This window comes from Lathyrus oleraceus, chromosome 5 (genome assembly GCF_024323335.1).
Source record: "Lathyrus oleraceus cultivar Zhongwan6 chromosome 5, CAAS_Psat_ZW6_1.0, whole genome shotgun sequence".
Classification (NCBI taxonomy): domain Eukaryota; kingdom Viridiplantae; phylum Streptophyta; class Magnoliopsida; order Fabales; family Fabaceae; genus Lathyrus; species Lathyrus oleraceus.
In genome coordinates this window covers 380,598,657-380,619,496 of record NC_066583.1, presented here as the reverse complement: position 1 = coordinate 380,619,496, position 20,840 = coordinate 380,598,657, and positions in this window count along the sequence as shown.

Below are 20,840 nucleotides of genomic sequence, written 5' to 3'. Positions count from 1 at the left end.
CCTTTTTATACCCCAAAATACTTAACATATAATCAGAGTGAATACTTAACATAACATCGACGTTTTCAAAAACTAAAAGCTTTCAAAAACCAACATCGTTCATCATCAATATACAATACACCTGGTCATTTAAAATAACACATTTCAAATATCATGAATATTCAAGAATATGCGTTCGCAGCGGAAAATAATGAATACTCATGTATTTCATAAAATGGTTCATGTCCCATACCATGATCATCTCTCAATAATCTCCTCAAGATAAAATAAAACCATATCCAGACTATTTGGCACTATGGCCTCTCAAGCAACAAATTGCAATTAAACATGTTCATAAGTAATAACATAATACATATCCAAATAAGATATGAGTTCAATACTATTAATCTACCCAGTGTTACATGACCAGAGCATTGACTCATTACCTAGTCTCCAAACTAAAATACGGAAGCTCTCCGGCTAAATCTCGAATGAGCTACCTTCCACTTACTTCAGCAATACTACTCTTGAGTATCTGCACGATGCCCATGTAAAGGCAACATTCAAACAGAAGGGTGAGAATTCAAATCATTATGAAGAAGTATAATAAAGCACAATGATTAAATCAACAATTAAAGGAATTCATCACACTTTCGTATAACCATGTAAATAATACTAACCAATATTTATTTCACATCTTTCAAACATCCATCAAAACTCAAGGAGTATAATATTCAAATCCAATACTATGTTGCCAAATATACACATAACTACAATTATCACATAATCACATATTTTGCCAAGTTATGTATCCAAACATCACCAAATTCACTTACCATATCTCATACACACATCACAATCACATCAATGCATACATTCAATTATCACATAACTCTAATGTGACTCTATGCATGTGGTACCGCAATGTGAACCCAACGTTTCACCGCTTTCCGATTCAATATCTAGAATCCAAGCCACGCTTCCGATCCGGACAAGATCAAAGTCACTACGTCTATTTCCAATTAAGGATCAACGTCTGCTACGCCTATTTCCATTCAAGGATCAACGTCCTTGTGAACCCACAGTTTCACCGCTTTTCGATTCAATATCTAGAATCCAAGCCACTACGTCTATTTCCAATTAAGGATCAACGTCTGCTACGCCTATTTCCAATTAAGGATCAACGTCTATGTGAACCCACAGTTTGACCGCTTTCCGATTCAATATCTAGAATCCAAGCCACTACGTCTATTTCCAATTAAGGATCAACGTCTGTTACGCCTATTTCCAATTAAGGATCAACGTCTATGTGAACCCACAGTTTCACCGCTTTCCGATTCTATATCTAGAATCCAAGCCACTACGTCTATTTCCAATTAAGGATCAACGTCTGCTACGCCTATTTCCAATTAAGGATCAACGTCTATGTGAACCCACAGTTTCACCGCTTTCACCATAAAGTCGACCATGCCATGAATGCATGTACAAATACCAACAACATATGCAATTAAGATCATCTCTACCATCTTAACATTCCACATATCACCATAATTTAACTCTATGAATTATCCACCAATGATACATATACACATTCATAGCATATATATTATTCACATATATAAGCTAATTATCAAATACGCACACTTAGATTTCATTTCAAAATGATTACAGTATTTAAAATCCTCAATTTTCCCTTTTTCAACAGCAAGTAATCGGTTAACGTATTTTGGGTAACCCGTTACTCAGTTTAACAGAATTCAATTCCTAGGCAGATTTTTAACTAAGTAACCCGTTAACGTATTTGGGGTAACCGGTTATCCTGAAAACATAATACAATTCTGGGTAGATTTTTAACTAAGTAACCCGTTAACGCTTTTAGAGTAATCCGTTACTCAGTTTACAGAATTCAATATTGGGCAGATTTTTAACTAAGTAACTCGTTAACGCTTTTAGAGTAACCCGTTACTCTGTTTACAGAATTCAATATTTGGCAGATTTTCAACATGGTAACCCGTTAACGCTTTTAGAGTAACTTGTTACTATGTTTACAGAATTCAATATTGGGCAAATTTTTAACTAAGTAACCCGTTAACGCTTTTAGAGTAACTCGTTACTCTGTTTACAGAATTCCATATTGGGCAGATTTTCAACATGGTAACCGGTTAACGCTTTTAGAGTAACTGGTTAACACAAAAACAGAGTCAACGTTTGGGCAGGTTTTTAGCAAGTAACCGGTTAACGCTTTTAGGGTAACCGGTTAACACGGGTTAAAATTTGAATTTTTCTTAATGTTACCTGTACTGTAATGAAATTTAATAAAATAAGTGGCTTCTCAATCTATCACTCAATTTCACCCATATATCTATTTCCAAAATGAAATTACTCATCATCAATCAAAGATTACTCATCAAACCTAACAATTTCAACAACCATACAAAATTAGGAATTTTAACCTAAATATATTTCTACCCATTGACCCAATTATACTAACCCATAATAATAAGGATTCTCCCCCTTACCTCTTCAATTTTCTGGAAACCTTAGCTTCTCTCTTGTTCTTTCCCTCTTCTCCTTACTTTTCCTCTTTCTTTCTCTGTTGCCGTTAAATGAGCAAATGAATCCTACTTCTCACTCTCCTCACCTCTTACTATTCTAGTATTATATTTGGGCTTAAGAATTATACCTCTAATTTAATTAATAGGCCCAATAAGACCTAGTATTATATTATCTCTAATTAGTTCAAATAAATTAAACCAACACAGTATACACACCAAGTTAATTAATATAGTCAATTATTCATTATATCTCATATCAACTAAATAATTGATTAACACACCAAGTTAATTAATATAATAAATTATTATACTACCTAACAACCAATTAATTAATTAACACTCCAAATAAATAAAATAAAATATAATAATAATAATATAAGAAATAAATATTAAAAATTAGGTTGTTACATTATGTATAGGTCAAAAATGAATTAAGTTAATCGGTTAAAATCGAACAATGTGACAAGTTAGTAAATATGACATAGTTGAAGGGAAAAAATTGCATTGTCTTCATGAGAACCTTATAAGGTTAGAATGGACCCTTTTCGCTCATTTTCTCACTATGTTCCCATGATAGAAAAATCAGATTTGGAAGGAAAAAGAAAGAGAGAGGAACGTGAAAGGGGAGGAAAGAGAGGAAAGAAAGTGTGGTTTCAAGCTCATCATCAACATGTATGTGAGTAAAACTTTATGATCATAGAAGAAGAACAAAAGTCAAGTGAATCATCATCATTGTCAATCAATCTCCATCTTTATATCAAAGAAGAGTTAGGGTTTGAGGAGCAAGATGTATGAGTAACTCAAGAATAGGAGAAGTCATGCAGAATTCAGATTCTTGACATGTCTCCATTCGAAACGTAATAACTCTCTCCCTCTAACTCGGAATTGAACGATTCTTGATTTTTCGGAAACTAGACAAAACTTCCTTCATTCTTCATACTAATTTTGTGCACTTGAAATTTGTGATAAGGTTGGAAATTGCATTTTAAATTGGAGGTCTGATGCTGATTTATGCTTAAAACATGCATATAAATTTTGTGGGTTTGAGCTGCACAAAAGTTTAGGAAAGAAGATTGAAGTTGTGATCACATCCATCTCAATATGGTAAATCATAATTTCCTTTTGATCAAGGTGAATCCTAGTTAGGACTTAAGGGTTTAGAAAATTCTTAGGGTTTATGTGAAATTGGGGAAATTAATGATATTTTGATGTTCATGTTGCTATGATCGATGTTTCCATATGAATGTGTGTGTGATTAAATGATAGATGAAGATGAAACTCTTAGGTTCTGTGACATGCATGTGTTTGTAGCCAAGTATCAAATTCATCTCTTGTGATAACATGAAAAGCTTCAAGATCAAGAGGATTAGGGATAGATTGTTGAACTATGTTATTGTCAGTGTGATTTTCGCAGGATATAACTGTAGTATCTTAGCCATGATTTTTTCTAAAGACATCATTTTCAAATTTTTGTTTGTTTTTTGAAAACTAGACTCAATTACCTTTAATTTAATTATGAGTTCGATCACGTTTGACAGAGAATTGAAGCCTAAAAGTAAGTTAGATAAAGAGTTGTTGTCTATTTTTGTAACATGTCTGGCCTTTTATGATAGACTGTACTTATTGGAAACTCGGAATTGGATGGGACCAATTTTGCTAGAAAGATGAGTCATAGTATATCTATACTGGAAATTCTAAAAAAATTATCATACATGTACATTATTTTGTGTAATTTTAAAGTTAAAAATTATGTCTTAGGTTTTATGCAGAAAATGTTGTGACACGGTTGAATTGAGATAGTTGTAATTAAGCATAGAAAACTTGCATTGGGATGAAACCAATTGGGTTTGAAAAGAATAAACTTGATATTTCCCAGTACTCCCTAATTCCGAGATAATGGGATTAAGGGAGTGAAAGTTGGAATCTTCTAACTTATTCAATATGTAGTTCGAAACGTATGAGAGTAAGTCCCACTAGACGGAAGGTTTGAGAACTTTAGATACTGCCTTACTAGACTTAGTCCTAAGAGAAGGTGGTAGATCAATTCCGGTAACTACCTTATTGGACCTGGTCATATAGAATGGGGAAAATACTTTTGTAAAACCTTGCCTTGATAGGCGGCGGATTGTCGATCATCGACGACATTCAAAACACTAATTGGGCTAGAGGGTCGTCAATAAATTTGACGTGATAGATCCGTAGCTCCTATTGTTTTACGTGGCTCGAACGTTTAAGCTATCAGCTTACATGTTATTGTGAAACACTTTATGCTTCATTTCTTGAGTCCTATAAGGTAGTATATGTGAATGCTAGCAGGATGAAATTAAGGATACTTACTTGAATACTCACCCGGATGATCAGTATGGTGGAGTCGTGATGCCATGTAGGCAATGTCAGTTTGTTACTCATCACGGATAAGGGCGTGTAGCCACTTAGGCATAAACCACTATGTTATGGACTTTGTTCTGATGTACACTCATCTGACTCATCATGATGTATGCTTGTGCAAGTCTCTTGACGCTAGACACTTGGTTACTCATCAAGGGTGTGCTTGTGTGGCCTAGGTCGGAAGGCATGAGCTACTCATAGTTTCCCCATACATGGGTATGGGTTTGCATAATGGGTTTTATTATTCTATTAGATGCTTGTTGATTCTCAATTGGATGGTCAATGTGTAGGAGAATTGCCATCCAAGGCGCAGCGGAATTTAAAAATTTCTTCATTTAGTGATCCTTACGAATGGGCATGATCAATGATAGAATCGTTACCTCTTGTGGCGATTCAAACCTTTGGTGCAGATCTCTGATAATGATCAAAACCTTTGATACAGATCCACGGGGCGATCACGAACGTTGAACGATGACAACGTCTCTACTCAGTTCACACGAACGGATTCCTTCAATCGCAGTACTAGCTGTTATGAATGAAGGCTTTGAGTGAGAGAAAGAGGGAAACAAAATTCCAAGTCTCTACTTGAATTTCTGTCTGAGTGGATTGGAGTGACAATGCTTCTACACAAGGGGTTCTATTTATAGAACCACTTGTGTGGGCTTCAAGCTAAAAAGCCCACTTAAGTGTATTTTGGCCCATATCTTATAATATGCCCAAAATCACTTAAGTATTTGGTACCTTACCATATTTCGTCTCCCACTTAAGTGCACCGTACCTTACGGTGTTCCTTAGTTACTCTATCTCTCATCAATCCGTCCTTTGTATGTGACCCTATAGGTTTTCGCGACGTTGGCAATTATATTAAATCACGCATTTAACATAATAAATAGTGAGCGGTATCTAGCAACACATCACTGCTACCCAAGTCACGAAAATGTCATGTGATCTGACAAAACCTCCTGTGATAATAATTATGTGTATAATTACCCCTTTGCCCTTATGTCTATATTGAACACAAGGTATAGACCGTGTCACCCTTGTCCAGTTCAATATTGGGCTCATAGACATTTATCCTGTTACGCAGGATTGGCAAATTCCATCTAGGACACTCATGTCCCTCAGCATGCTTCGTGGAGTACCCATACACTGTCTTTATGGTTATCCAGTTACGGACAACGTTAGATCAGCAACAAAGCACTCGACTCTACATCTAGGATCCATAGTGGTTTCAGGTCGAAGAGTGGTATACACTATTATCACCATGAGAATAACTTATGACACTTTGCATAACTTTCTATATAGTATTCTCATAGCGGGTCAATCCGGTATAAATATTACTCCTAATATTCATACCTATGTTTAAGACTTGATAACTTTTTATCCATGATCCATGAGATGTGATCATCAGTCTACAAACATAATAGTCTTAATGCTTTAATGTTATCCCACTTCACATTAAAGCTCGACTACAGATACTTTAAGAATAGTGCCCTTATGTTTAATGTGTTCTCATGATTAAGTCACACTTAATACATTAAACGGACTATCTATTCTAGGGACTTTATTAATCAACCATAATAAAGAAAATGCCTTTTATTATTAATAAATAATTCGATACAAGTACCAAAAGTATTGGCCTCTAGGGCTTACACCAACACAATGGACTCCTAATTGCGACGATATGTGATGTTGTGTGTATTCATGTACTTGACAGTGAGGAAACTCCAGATCAATGGTGGATTTGTATTGAGGCATGTACCCTTTAGAGCCGAGAGGACCCATAGGATATTATGACACACTGAGATTTAGAAATCTCACCTAAATCCTATTATTATTTTTCAAGTGTCTCTTAGAAGTGAAGATTTGCTATAAGGTGTGGATTAAAGACTTGGATGAGCAGATGGCATGAAGATCTTATCAGATCTTATATTTTCGTTGTACATTCCTTGAAGACATATGTGTTGTATACACTCTTAGTTTGGATTTTTAAGATGTATACAATTTTTATTATGTCATCTTTAAATTTTGTATGTTTATATATACCATATTATAACATCACTACATATTATTCTAGACGTATATGTATGGGGTGTTACATTTAATATAAGAGCAGGTCAATTCTCGACCCGGCCATGAGACATTACTAGCAATTCTCTTCTCCCTCACATGTGCATGTTGCTAGCCTGATTTCTACTGTCACAATTGTCATACCCCAAAATTTTCCCTCCCCCTTTCACTTTTCATCTAACCTTTGGATTGAGATTCATCTGCATTCATTCATGCCTCATTCATGTGCATCATTCATTCATGTTAACACTTGTTAATAATCATCATAGATTCAAAGCTTATGGTTAATAAAGACCAAAATTTTGTTTGACGATTGGAGTATTGCTCATCATGTGGGGTGAAACCCTAGTTTCATGATCTTTGGGTCTTTGATTCAAGGAAACCACATCACAACATTCATTTGTGCATCAAAATCCTAATTCTTGGCTTTGTTCCTTTGGGATCTTGTGTTTAACCTCTTGAGCATTTATTTGGCCACTAAACCCTAATTGTGGGTCCATCATATGTTAGGAGGTTAATTATGGAGCTTCATTCTTGGTTTGAATACCTTGATTAGGAGGGGTGTATCACGAAACCCTAATTATGCATGCTTGGTACTTGTGTCAAACTTTCCATATAAATACATTCATAACTTTCCATACAAATTCAATTCAATAAACATTCATTTAAATTTCATAACTTTTCATTAAGTCAAACTTTCCATTTCATGACACTTCAATACACTTTCCATTCAATACACATCCAAAGTCATTTCCATAACTATCCAAACATTCAAACTTTCCATACAATTTTCCACATAATCTCATTCATTCAATTAACTTTTCAATACACAATCTAACAATTCAATACATTCCCATTACAAATCAATACAATTCAAATGACCGAGCAATAAACTCAATCCCAATTCTAGCATATTCCAAGCATGCCATAACATTTGTCAAGCCTTTGAAACATATCCAACTCGCAGAACACTATGACCAAGCAAATGCAACACACACTAAGACAAAAGGCCACACGCATAAACCCTGCAACACCAAGTGGAAACCCTGCAAAACTCAACCAACACAAAACACACCAAATCATCCTTCAAACACAAAGCCCTGCATATTTGCTAAAAGAACTCACACAAGTGAAAGCTCTTAATGACCACACCTGTAGAAATTCATTCAACGGAGCCATTCACATCAATGCATCCACCCTGCAAAATTCATTCAATACAATACACTAAATCAGACTCCTTCATTCTAACGCATAGCCCATAACACAAATTCAAAACTAACATTACACCTGCACTTTTCTATATAACAGAACTAACTGAACCTGCAAAATTCATTAACAAAACATCAATTCGAATTCCATGATAAGCTAACAAACGCAATGCCCAGAGAATAAAAACCAACCCACTAACTGAAATTACAAAAAACTAACTCATTTTCACTAATTTCAAAGGCTAACAGATTCTTCAATTTCTAACGTCCTCGATGCATTTCAATTGAATTTCATGTGCATTTCTAACCGCAAATCAAAACTATATAAATACAATCATTCATTCACTCTTCAAGGGATCACAATTCATTTTCACATTGCTCTGATTTTCGAGATTTTGCTTTTCATATCAAACCTCTCTTCACCCTCACACAGAGCTCTCTCAGAATACTTCATTAAAGCTTAATCTTGAAGCTTCAATAGAGTTAAGCTAAGCCTTCCATCATTACACTCCCTCTCGATTACCTTTGATTATGCCATATCTCGATTCCAGAAGAAGTTTCAGAAGAAGAAGAGAACCAAAGGAAGAAGATAAGATCAAAATTTACCTGCTACAAGTGATTTTCCGTCGCATCTTCATCTTCTTCGATTCAACATTCGCCAGAACAAATCTCTATTTCGGAGGTAAATTTTCTTCTTCTCTGTTTTCCATAATCTTGTTACCATTGCATAGACAATAATTTAGGGATCAATATCCCTAAGGTTTGAGCATGAATTCGTGAATATTCATCGTTTAATTCATCCTTGAAGACCTAGGGTTCTTTATGATTCCCTTTCTGTTTGGAGTTTAGAGCAGTAATCTATTGAAATTGACCTCGAATTCTAAATAAGCATGTTATCATGATCCTGACGATGGTTTTAGTTGGTGCTATGGTATTCCACCGCCGCCAGAGGCGAGCTCCGGCGCGGTGGATGACTGTGGTCAATGGTGGAGCCAACCTAAGTCCACTATGATATCCCTTTCTTGGATGCACGCGTGTTTTACTCATTTGAATTTTCATTTTACGTTGAATTCCATTCCACATTGCCCCTTATGTTTCATTATTGGGCCCAATGGAGGTGGGCCTTATGTTACTTCAATGAACGCACACTACATGGATTTTGCACCCCCTATCTCTCACATCAATTGGAACTTTGGGCCTTGCAATGGGCCCTGCGCATTTTCTACTAATTGTACCTCTGTGTTGCTGATCCATACCGCCGTGTTTGTGTATTTCTTTTTGCATTTTATTCCATTTTTGTTCCCTTTAATTTCTTGCTATTTTCTTTTTATTGTTCTTGACTTGATATAGAAATTAATTGTTAGGGTGATTAGTCTTTTTTTTTAACATGATTAGTTGATTTAGTTAGGATTAATTGTGTAGATTAATTCTTGATTAATTGAAAATGAATATAAAATATTGATTTAACTTAGTTTGCATGATTAAGTTTAGATTGTCAAGCACATGTTGATTGTATATCACATTGTAATTTAATTCTTTCATGTTTAGAATTTTAATTCTTGATTTAGGATTTAATTGATTATAATTAATTTTGTCCATTTAGGTTTGATTGACTTTTTAATCATTTGTTTCTCGTGTGAATGGATGATTGGGATCTTTGATTGATTTCACCTTAACCATTGCATGCTCCCCCAGTTTAGGGTTTTACTTAGAATCAATTGATAATAGATTGACTAATTAATCCATTAAGTTGTACATAATCCAATTGATCTTTTTCCCATTGGTTGTGTTGATCGAAGTTTACTTCGATCAATCAAATTCTTTGCACTATGCTCAATTCCCAAAGCCTATTAAAGTGATCAAAAAAACCTTTATCACTTAATAGGGTAATGTTGGAGAATAGCCATCCAAGGCACAGCGGAATTTAAAAATTTCTCCATTTAGTGATCCTTACGAATGGGCATGATCAGTGATAGAATCGTTACCTCTTGTGGCGATTCAAACCTTTGGTGCAGATCTCTGATAATGATCAAAACCTTTGATACAGATCCACGGGGCGATCACGAACGTTGAACGATGACAACATCTCTACTCAGTCCACACGAACGGATTCCTTCAATCGCAGTGCTAGCTGTTATGAATGAAGGCTTTGAGTGAGAGAAAGAGGGAAACAAAATTCCAAGTCTCTACTTGAATTTCTGTCTGAGTGGATTGGAGTCACAATGCTTCTACCCAAGGGGTTCTATTTATAGAACCACTTGTGTGGGCTTCAAGCTAAAAAGCCCACTTACGTGTATTTTGCCCATATCTCATAATATGCCAAAATCACTTAAGTATTTGGTACCTTACCATATTTCGTTTCCACTTAAGTGCACCGTACCTTACGGTGTTCCTTAGTTACTTTATTTCTCATCAATCCGTCCTTTGTGTGTGACCCTATAGGTTTTCGCGGCGTTGGCAATTATATTAAATCACGCATTTAACATAATAAACAGTGAGCGGTATCTAGCAACACATCACTGCTATCCAAGTCACGAAAATGTCATGTGATCTGACAAAACCTCCTATGATAATAATTATGTGTATAATTACCCCTTTGCCCTTATGTCTATATTGAACACAAGGTATAGACCGTGTCACCCTTGTCCAATTCAATATTGGGCCCATAGACATTTATCTTGTTACGCAGGATTGGCAAATTCCATCTAGGACACTCATGTCCATCAGCATGCTTCGTGGAGTACCCATCAACTGTCTTTATGGTTATCCAGTTACGGACAACGTTGGATCAGCAATAAAGCACTCGACTCTACATCTAGGATCCATAGTGGTTTCAGGTCGAAGAGTGGTATACACTATTATCACCATGAGAATAACTTATGACACTTTGCATAACTTTCTATATAGTATTCTCATAGCGGGTCAATCCGGTATAAATATTACTCCTAATATTCATACCTATGTTTAAGACTTGATAACTCTTTATCCATGATCCATGAGATATGATCATCAGTCTACAAACATAATAGTCTTAATGCTTTAATGTTATCCCACTTCACACTAAAGCTCGACTACGGATACTTTAAGAATAGTGTCCTTATGTTTAATGTGTTCTCATGATTAAGTCACACTTAATACATTAAACGGACTATCTATTCCAGGGACTTTATTAATCAACCATAATAAAGAAAATGCCTTTTATTATTAATAAATAATTCGATACAAGTACCAAAAGTATTGGGCTCTAGGGCTTATTGTAACACCCTTCTACCCAAACGACATATTTAAATTATTTATCAGAGTACAACATGTAGAAGAGTTTACATTTCATAACACATAACAATTATCATATCACAATATAAAATTTATTTTTCATTTTAATAAAACTTCGCAGCGGACAACACACAATTATTATAATTCATCATGTAACAATTCATAAAATGTTTCAACATTTATCTCAACAAAAGATCTCAACATGTTAACCATCATGAACAACGGAAATAATAACATAATATCTATCGAATCCCATAACCCCGGTGTCACATGACCAGAGCATTTGACTCGACTCTGTAGCATAACTCTACACTTATTCTTCAACCTCAACACTAGCTACTCCTCTTTATCTGCACATTGTTCATCATGGATGAACATAAACACATGCAGAAGGGGTGAGAATTACATTATTAAACAATAATATAACGACAGAAATATAAGCATAATATAATTATATTGCACACATGTCAACCCAGTTCATCATAATCATCATTATAATCAACAAACTCATGAACATCAACAAAACAACACATCAATTGCAATGCACACACCCATGCATGACTCAACACGACTCGGTATACCCATTTTGTGACCACTGCAGGATCACCACTCCCAGATTCATCACCATAGAATCCGAGTTCCCCGTAAGGAACCAAGCCTCTCAACAAGCCCGGAGTCAACAACATCATTGGAACTCAGTCCGTTCATCACTAGGCATCGGCCTTTCATGAATGCATGCACATCAAACATGCATCATAATCATCATCGCAACAACAACATCATATAGTCATGTTATCATCATCATTAATATCATGACATACAACTCAACAAAACAACAACAACATCATAACGATATCACATCGTCACATAACACATTCATAACTAAACACGTAATTCAACATATCCTCATCATGACACCTCATACAAATCATATAATCACTATTAATTGTTTATAGTACAACTACAGCGACTTACTAAGAGTCTCGCAACTCAACGTACTCAAAACCCACCAACATTAGCTTCTGCATTTCACCAGTTCGCGCCGCCAACATAGGGACGCGCCGCGAACTCTCCAACTCAACACAGTTCGCGCCGCGAACGAAGGGTCGCGTCGCGAACAACTTATTTCGCTTCAGTACGCGCCGCGAAGCAGGGTTCGCGTCGCGAACAACGAATTACAGAACCCCTCTAAATCCTGCCCAGTTCGCGCCGCGCACTAGGCTTCGCGCCGCGAATCGCGCGCACCCAGAACCCTCTGCTGCAGAATTCAGCGCAGCTTCGCTTCTCTACTCGCCATAACCCGTACCCCACAGCTAGCAAACCAAAATCGACATTTAACAGACACATATACGCAACATACTTCGATTACGATGCATATAACACAACAAAACTCACAAATCAGAGGATTTTCCATCAAAACCCCAACTTTCCCAATCTCCCTAAAATCCCCAAAATTCATCAACAATTCAACAGATGTCATACAATTGCTCGCATATCATTGTTTAATAAGGTTCAGACCCCTTACCTCTTTGGATTGAAGGAAGCTCTGAGCAATCTTTGGCCTTTTCCTCTTCCTTCCCTTTCTCTTCTGCAGTTCTTTCTCTTTTTCTGACTCTGAAGCAAAACACGTGAAAACCAACTGAGTTCTCCTTTTGGCCTCTTATATCCAATTCCACCTTTACCCTTCCACTCTTCATATTCCATTTATTTTATTTATTTAATTATTATTAAAATAAATAACATCTATAATAATAATAATAATTCCCAAAATTTCAACTTTATTTAATTAAATTAATAACATAATATTAACTTAATTAAATAATTCTCTTATTTTAAATCGGGGTGTTACAACTCTCCCCCACTTTAGAAGTTTTCGTCCTCGAAAACATACCTCAAGTAAATAGAGCCGGATACGACTCCTTCATCTGATCTTCACGCTCCCAAGTCAAGCTCTCACCAGCTGGACCTCCCCAAACAACTTTCACTAGAGCAATCTTCTTACCTCTCAGGGTCTTCTCTTCTCGGTCATCTATCCGAATTGGCAACACCTCAACGGTCAAATTATCTCTCACCTGGATATCATCCAACTGAACAACATGCGAAGGATCCGCAATATATTTTCTCAACTGAGATACATGAAACACATCGTGCAGATTAGAAAGCGACGGCGGTAAAGCTATCCGATACGCCACTTCCCCAACCCTCTTCAAAATCTGATACGGACCCATGAACCTCGGAGTAAGCTTTCTAGACTTTAAAGCCCTACCCACACCTGTCGTCGGAGTAACTCTCAGGAACACATGATCTCCCTCTTGGAATTCAAGTGCCTTTCTCCTCTTATCATGATAACTCTTCTGACGACTCTGAGAAATCTTCATCTTCTCCTGAATCATCTTAACCTTTTCAGTCGTCTGCTGCACAATCTCAGGTCCGAGTACAACACTCTCACCTGATTCATACCAACACAATGGAGTTCTACACCTCCTACCATACAATGCTTCATATGGAGCCATACCGATACTAGCATGAAAACTATTATTATAAGTAAACTCCACCAACGGCAAATAACTATCCCAAGAACCACTCTGCTCCAACACACAAGCTCTCAACAAATCCTCCAAGGATTGGATAGTTCTCTCAGTCTGACCATCAGTCTGAGGATGATAAGCTGAACTCAACCTCAACTTAGTCCCCAACGCTTTCTGCAAACTTTCCCAAAATCTAGAAGTAAATCTGGGATCTCTATCAGACACAATACTGGATGGAATACCATGCAGCCTCACTATCTCCTCAATATACAACTCTGCCAACTTCTCTAAAGAGTGATTAATCTTCATCGGCAAGAAATGCGCCGACTTAGTCAATCGATCCACAATCACTCAAATAGAATCATTACCTTTCACCGTCCTCGGCAATCCCGTCACAAAATCCATGGAAATGCTATCCCACTTCCATTCAGGAATCTTCAAAGGTTGCATCATACCTGTCGGTTTCTGATGTTCAATCTTTGACTTCTGACAAGTCAAACAGGCATACACAAACTTAGCAACATCTCTTTTCATACCAGCCCACCAAAACAACTTCTTCAAATCTTGATACATTTTAGTCGCACCTGGATGGATACTCAATCCACTCCTATGGCCTTCTTCAAGAATACTCTTTTTCAATTCAGACAACTCAGGAACACAAACTCTACCTTTAAATCGCAGGATGCCATTCCCATCAATCTCAAAATTACCACCATTACCCTGGTTAACCATAGTAATATGATCAACTAGAGCGACATCAACTTGCTGACCATTCCGAATATCCTCCAGAATTCCACTAGTCAACTTCAGCATACCCAACTTTACACTATCAGCGGAAACTTCACAACCCAAACTCATATCACGGAACTGTTCAATTAACTCAAGCTCCCGAACCATCATCATAGACATATGTAGAGACTTTCTACTCAGCGCATCTGCAACTACATTAGCCTTACCGGGATGATAACTCAATTCGAAGTCAAAATCCTTCAGTAATTCTAACCACCTTCTCTGCCTCATATTTAACTCTTTCTGATCAAACAGATACTTCAGACTCTTGTGATCACTGAACACTTCGAATCTGGAACCATACAGATAATGCCTCCACATTTTCAACACAAATACAACAGCTGCAAGTTCTAGATCATGCGTGGGATAATTCCTCTCATGAACTTTCAACTGTCTAGAAGCATAAGCTACAACCTTACCATCCTGCATCAAAACACCACCAAGACCCATCAAAGAAGCATCACAATAAACAACGAAGGACTCACTAGGATTAGGCAAGACCAACACTGGAGCACTGGTCAACCGCCTCTTCAACTCAACAAAACTCGCTTCACAAGCTGCATCCCACACATACACTTGACCCTTCTTAGTCAACTGCGTCAACGGCAATGCCAACTTAGAGAAGCCCTCAATAAATTTGCGATAATAACCAGCTAACCCCAGAAAACTGCGTATCTCGGTAGCAGACTTCGGAGTCTCCCACTGTAATACAGCAACAACTTTAGCAGGATCGACCAAAATCCCACCGCTCGAAATCACATGGCCAAGGAAACTCACTTCCTTCAACCAGAACTCACATTTAGATAACTTTGCATATAATTTCTTTTCTCTTAACACCTGCAAAACAATTCTCAGATGTCCTGCATGCTCTTCTTCCGTCTTAGAATATATCAATATATCATCTATGAACACCACAACAAAATTATCAAGGTACGGATGAAATATACGATTCATATATTCCATAAACACACCTGGAGCATTAGACACACTGAACGGCATCACAGTGTATTCATAATGACCATACCTCGTACGGAAAGCAGTCTTCGCAATATCATCTGACTTCACTCGGATCTGATGATAACCCGACCTCAAATCAATCTTACTGAAAACATGAGCTCCAACCAACTGGTCCATCAAATCATCAATCCTCGGCAATGGATACCGATTCTTGATAGTCACCTTATTCAACTGCCGATAATCGACACACAACCTCATCGTACCTTCTTTCTTCTTCACTAACAATACTGGTGCACCCCAAGGAGAAACACTTGGACGCACAAACTTCTTCTCCAGCAATTCCTCAAGTTGCTTCTTCAGTTCAACTAATTCAGTTGCCGACATTCTATAAGGAGACATCGACACTGGACTCGTACCTGGTACTAAGTCAATGACAAATTCGACTTCCCGTTCTGGAGGTAATTCACTTACATCCTCCGGAAACACATCTTGAAATTCACAGACAACAGGCAAATCTACACTCACCACTTTCTTATCCGCTTGCAGAGACGCAAATAAAGCGAATATCTGAGCTTCATCTTTCACAAATTCCCCCACCTGCCTAGCAGATAGAAATCTTGCCTCATCATTCTCACCAACTTCAGAAAACTGCACCGTCTTACTATAGCAGTTGATAAACACGCCATAGAATTCTAGCCAATTCATTCCCAGAATAATATCAATTTGGTGCAAGGGTAAGCACACCAAATCAACCACGAACTCTCTCCCAAAGATCGTCAAATGACAACCTCGACAGACAACAGAAGTCTTCACAGAACCATTAGCAGGAGTATCTATCACCATACTTCCGCCTAGGGACGACATACTCACACCAATCCTGGTCGCACACTCATACGAAATAAACGAATGCGTAGCACCAGTGTCAACAATAGCAAGCAATTCAACATTATTAATCAAGCAAGTACCTTTAATCAGATTATCTCCTTTAGGAGCTTCAGTCCCACTCAGAGCAAACACCCTACCAGTAGTATGAGCTGCAGTAGCCGCCTTCTTCGGTTTCGAGCATTGCAAACTGATATGGCCTTTCTCGCCACAATTAAAACATGTCGGACCAGCATCCTTACATTCCGTAACTCTATGACCAGCCTGACCGCATCGGAAACATCTCAGCACTTTCTTGGTACAGCTATCAGCACGGTGGCCTGGCTCGCCACACTTGAAACATTTACCAGCTATGGAAGATCCTCCCCCACTTGGCTTCTTCTCATCTACTACTTTCTGCTTACCTTTTCCATTCGGAGATGCATAAGGACCACCACGATCCTTATTCTTCTTCTCACTAAGACTCTTGTAGTGAGCAGTCCTAGCCTTGCTATCTTCATCAAATATCCTGCACTTGTTAACCAGTGTAGGAAACCTACGAATCTCCTGGTAACCAATGCCTTGTTTGATCTCTGGACGCAACTCATTCTCAAACTTGACACACTTGGATTCCTCAGCATCAGCATTATTATAATGAGGACAATACTGCACCAGCTCCTCAAACTTCGAAGCGTAATCAGCAACAGACATGTTACCTTGCTTCAGTCCTAGAAATTCCATCTCCTTCTTACATCGCACATCAGCAGGAAAATATTTCTCCAGAAAGGCCGTCTTGAACCTTTCCCAAGTCATCTCAGCACCTGGTACTGAAATTCTCTGGCGAGTGTTATCCCACCAGTTTTCAGCCTCTTCAGATAACATATGCGTACCAAACTGCACTTTCTGTGCTTCAGTACACGTCATCACCCGGAAGATCTTCTCAATTTCCTTCAGCCAAATCTGAGCACCATCTGGATCATAGCGCCCTTTGAATGTAGGAGGGTTATTCTTCAGAAACCTCCCCAAATTCTTAAACTCGTCGACCGGCGGATTCTGCTGCGCCTGCATAGCCTGCGCTATAGCAGCCAAAGCCTCAGCAATCGCACAGTCACTTTCTCCAGCCATACTCTACACAACACAACCACAACCGTTAAATATCGACAGTGTCATCTACACTAATCGACCAACAGGGAAACATCACATTATGACTCGACTGGACTGACCATGCTCTGATACCACTAATGTAACACCCTTCTACCCAAACGACATATTTAAATTATTTATCAGAGTACAACATGTAGAAGAGTTTACATTTCATAACACATAACAATTATCATATCACAATATAAAATTTATTTTTCATTTTAATAAAACTTCGCAGCGGACAACACACAATTATTATAATTCATCATGTAACAATTCATAAAATGTTTCAACATTTATCTCAACAAAAGATCTCAACATGTTAACCATCATGAACAACGGAAATAATAACATAATATCTATCGAATCCCATAACCCCGGTGTCACATGACCAGAGCATTTGACTCGACTCTGTAGCATAACTCTACACTTATTCTTCAACCTCAACACTAGCTACTCCTCTTTATCTGCACATTGTTCATCATGGATGAACATAAACACATGCAGAAGGGGTGAGAATTACATTATTAAACAATAATATAACGACAGAAATATAAGCATAATATAATTATATTGCACACATGTCAACCCAGTTCATCATAATCATCATTATAATCAACAAACTCATGAACATCAACAAAACAACACATCAATTGCAATGCACACACCCATGCATGACTCAACACGACTCGGTATACCCATTTTGTGACCACTGCAGGATCACCACTCCCAGATTCATCACCATAGAATCCGAGTTCCCCGTAAGGAACCAAGCCTCTCAACAAGCCCGGAGTCAACAACATCATTGGAACTCAGTCCGTTCATCACTAGGCATCGGCCTTTCATGAATGCATGCACATCAAACATGCATCATAATCATCATCGCAACAACAACATCATATAGTCATGTTATCATCATCATTAATATCATGACATACAACTCAACAAAACAACAACAACATCATAACGATATCACATCGTCACATAACACATTCATAACTAAACACGTAATTCAACATATCCTCATCATGACACCTCATACAAATCATATAATCACTATTAATTGTTTATAGTACAACTACAGCGACTTACTAAGAGTCTCGCAACTCAACGTACTCAAAACCCACCAACATTAGCTTCTGCATTTCACCAGTTCGCGCCGCCAACATAGGGACGCGCCGCGAACTCTCCAACTCAACACAGTTCGCGCCGCGAACGAAGGGTCGCGTCGCGAACAACTTATTTCGCTTCAGTACGCGCCGCGAAGCAGGGTTCGCGTCGCGAACAACGAATTACAGAACCCCTCTAAATCCTGCCCAGTTCGCGCCGCGCACTAGGCTTCGCGCCGCGAATCGCGCGCACCCAGAACCCTCTGCTGCAGAATTCAGCGCAGCTTCGCTTCTCTACTCGCCATAACCCGTACCCCACAGCTAGCAAACCAAAATCGACATTTAACAGACACATATACGCAACATACTTCGATTACGATGCATATAACACAACAAAACTCACAAATCAGAGGATTTTCCATCAAAACCCCAACTTTCCCAATCTCCCTAAAATCCCCAAAATTCATCAACAATTCAACAGATGTCATACAATTGCTCGCATATCATTGTTTAATAAGGTTCAGACCCCTTACCTCTTTGGATTGAAGGAAGCTCTGAGCAATCTTTGGCCTTTTCCTCTTCCTTCCCTTTCTCTTCTGCAGTTCTTTCTCTTTTTCTGACTCTGAAGCAAAACACGTGAAAACCAACTGAGTTCTCCTTTTGGCCTCTTATATCCAATTCCACCTTTACCCTTCCACTCTTCATATTCCATTTATTTTATTTATTTAATTATTATTAAAATAAATAACATCTATAATAATAATAATAATTCCCAAAATTTCAACTTTATTTAATTAAATTAATAACATAATATTAACTTAATTAAATAATTCTCTTATTTTAAATCGGGGTGTTACACTTATACCAACAGGTAAGTCCCTTGTGTTCAAGCTATACTGGATCTCAGGAGCTCAAGACCTCAAGATTCAAATTCAAGCTCAAGAATTCAAAGTCAGTACCAGGCATTTACATTATAGACAGAGTGGACTATGGTTCAAGCACAACAAAGGTGTATCAACACTTGTCAATCATGATTCAAGTTTTGGGCCATGAGTCTTAAGCAATAGATAAGGGGTGAGAGGGAGCATTCATATCCTCATTCTGAATATCTTTGGGTACGGGACGAATGACCCAGTTGCTCATTGTATTCACTTATATTCATAGACTTTAGCATAATCTGAATCAAATGATTGTCAAGTCTTCTTCTTCATAAGCAACACTTCATCATAAGGAGCAGCAAATAGAGTCTTCTTTAGCAACTTGCCAGTCACGATGAGTATCACATGCCATGAGCCTTAAGTAGTAAATAACGGGTGAGATGGAGCACTCATATCCTCATTCTGAATATCATTGGGTATGGTATGAGTGACCAAGTTGCTTATTGTATCCACCTTTACTCATAGACTTTATTGTGGTTCAAGTCAAATGACTGTCGAGTCTTATGCATCTATCATTACCATCTCTCAGCAGTATTGTATTGTATTCTCTTTGGAACCAAATACCCTTTCCCTTTAGATTCCATGTACACCCTTTTTGGGAAAATAACCAATGCCCACCTCGTGAACCAATAGTTGGTTTGTCTTGATGCCAAACATTTAATTACTTTGTTTTCTGGCTTGATGCCTATTTACTCTTTGGTTCAGAGTTTATTCCTTCATGGATACATATACCATTATATTTTGGTTTCAGATTGACTATTCCCCTATGTCGCAGCGGGAAAATTTTGAGATTAAGTTATTGATTAACTTAACTCAGAAAAAGCAAGATTCGCCACCGAACTTTATTGTTTCCAAAGGGATGTGAGAAAGGTCAAACAAAACCCACAAAAGCTAGAAGAAAAGAGAAATCTGGATACATAGGTTGGTTATGCAAGGGGAATGTATTAACACCTCTCACATATATGGTACTCCATATGAACCACTTGAAAATCTGTGTTTATGAAAAAACTGGGTTGCTTGTTGATTGATTTTAATTTGAAAA